This window comes from Schistocerca piceifrons, unplaced genomic scaffold, assembly GCF_021461385.2.
Source record: "Schistocerca piceifrons isolate TAMUIC-IGC-003096 unplaced genomic scaffold, iqSchPice1.1 HiC_scaffold_1160, whole genome shotgun sequence".
Taxonomy (NCBI): Eukaryota; Metazoa; Arthropoda; class Insecta; order Orthoptera; family Acrididae; genus Schistocerca; species Schistocerca piceifrons.
The window spans coordinates 35,001-37,500 of NW_025726973.1; the positions used below are offsets into that span (position 1 = coordinate 35,001).

At 57.8% G+C, this 2,500-nt stretch overlaps 1 non-coding gene across 1 annotated transcript in view; it reads right to left on the reverse strand.

Annotated features, from left to right (window-relative positions):
• LOC124728461 overlaps positions 1–960 on the reverse strand; it is a 1,909-nt gene extending 949 nt beyond the window's left edge. Inside the window, exon 1 of the ribosomal RNA XR_007007366.1 lies at positions 1–960. This exon is cut by the window's left edge and continues 949 nt beyond it. This is a non-coding gene — a ribosomal RNA (small subunit ribosomal RNA).
• Between the last annotated feature and the right edge of the window lie 1,540 nt (positions 961–2,500).

Consider the following 2,500-nt stretch of genomic DNA (forward strand, 5'->3'; position numbering starts at 1 on the left):
TAATCATTACCTCGGGTTCCGAAAACCAACAAAATAGAACCGAGGTCCTATTCCATTATTCCATGCACACAGTATTCAGGCGGGCTTGCCTGCTTTAAGCACTCTAATTTGTTCAAAGTAAACGTGCCGGCCCACCGAGACACTCAATAAAGAGCACCCTGGTAGGATTTCAACGGGGTCCGCCTCGGGACGCACGAGCACGCACGAGGCGGTCGCACGCCTTCGGCTCGCCCCACCGGCAGGACGTCCCACGATACATGCCAGTTAAACACCGACGGGCGGTGAACCAACAGCGTGGGACACAAATCCAACTACGAGCTTTTTAACCGCAACAACTTTAATATACGCTATTGGAGCTGGAATTACCGCGGCTGCTGGCACCAGACTTGCCCTCCAATAGATACTCGTTAAAGGATTTAAAGTGTACTCATTCCGATTACGGGGCCTCGGATGAGTCCCGTATCGTTATTTTTCGTCACTACCTCCCCGTGCCGGGAGTGGGTAATTTGCGCGCCTGCTGCCTTCCTTGGATGTGGTAGCCGTTTCTCAGGCTCCCTCTCCGGAATCGAACCCTGATTCCCCGTTACCCGTTACAACCATGGTAGGCGCAGAACCTACCATCGACAGTTGATAAGGCAGACATTTGAAAGATGCGTCGCCGGTACGAGGACCGTGCGATCAGCCCAAAGTTATTCAGAGTCACCAAGGCAAACGGACCGGACGAGCCGACCGATTGGTTTTGATCTAATAAAAGCGTCCCTTCCATCTCTGGTCGGGACTCTGTTTGCATGTATTAGCTCTAGAATTACCACAGTTATCCAAGTAACGTGGGTACGATCTAAGGAACCATAACTGATTTAATGAGCCATTCGCGGTTTCACCTTAATGCGGCTTGTACTGAGACATGCATGGCTTAATCTTTGAGACAAGCATATGACTACTGGCAGGATCAACCAGGGAGCTGCGTCAACTAGAGCTGAGCAGCCGGCCGCCCGGGAGTGTGTCCCGGGGGGCCCGCGCGAACACGCAAGCGTCCGCTCAATCATTCTGCAAACAGGAGGAGGCTGAGCTCCCCTGCACAATACACCTCGAAACCCTCTCAGGTCCCGGCGGCGCGCAGCGCCGTCCCAAGTACTTGGTCGGGTTCGAGAGAGGCGCAATCGCCCGGAGTTAGGCGAGTAGACGCTTTCGGTGCGACCACCCGTGCTCCCAACTGAGCTTGCCGCTGCCGACAGAGGCCCGGGAGCGTGCTGTCGTGGCATTGCCGGCGGGAGACAACACGCGCCACCTACGGTGACCGGCAGCTCCAACGCCAGCGCCACAGAAGGACAAAAGCCCCACTTGGGTGCCGAAGCGAACTCTCCCAGCACAGCGCACGCGCCAACACATCCGCACAGCTGCGATACAAACCACCAGCGAGAACCGCTGGGGCGACCGAGCAGCAGACGGCGTCGCGGCGCCGAGCGCCGGGCGGCGGCGCATCCTCAACGCACACAGTCCTCAATCGGACCAGCACACTGAAGATGTCCACCGCGCTTCGCACCGGGCCCGCGAGGACCTACTTTGGCCGCACGGCGCCGCGCGCAGGGTGCGCCGGCGCGCAGCTGCGACGCCTGCCGCGTCCGTCGGCCGGCGCGCCTGCCACTGGCCGCCCCCACCAGCCGGCTGTAGCGCGTGCGCCCACGCACCGCGCGGCCAGCACGCCGGGAGGCGCCCCCTCACCGGCCGGGGACGGTCCCACCCAGCCACCGCCGCGTATCGCTTCACACCCAGATGCCGTTCAGTTTCGTCGGCATGGTGGGTATCGCTGGAACAACCGGTTAGTACCTCAACCTATCGTCGCCATCACCGATTCACCCCTAGCGAGAACAACCGCACCACAACAGGTTACCATTTGTTCATTTGCGTAACTTCACCAGAAAACGCAGGCGTCCATCGCCATTTGCAACTTCAACGATTATTGCATGCCTGTGTCAGGTGTCACGCCACACTACGTCTGCCCACATACACGCAACAAAATGTGCACGCCTAGACAATACGTGGAAGGTGGCCCCCGTACGTATGCGATGTCCATTGCTCGAACGACTGTCAACCGGCCTCTGTAGCATGTCGCAGATATGGAACGCGGTGCACCATGCCATCACGGTGTGTGAGGAGAGACGACTAGGTCCGAATACATCAACAGACAGCTCATGCTGATCGCCATCCACGGCGTCCGTTCCTCCCACACGTCTCTATGGCGTACCACACTGCAATCCAGCTCTCATAGGGAGACGACACGTAGCTGCGTGCACAATATTTGCACTGTATGGTCCGCCGTTTTTGGGCGCAGTCGTTGTACGGTCACACATGTGCCACGATGTATCATTCAGTACATAAGGACGAATGTGCAGTACAGATTGTGGTTTACGCGTACGACATTAGCGGACAGTTGACACAGGCCGCACCACAACGTAGCCTGAGTACGTCGCATGCGAAGGGCATTGAACATGCAAAGTTC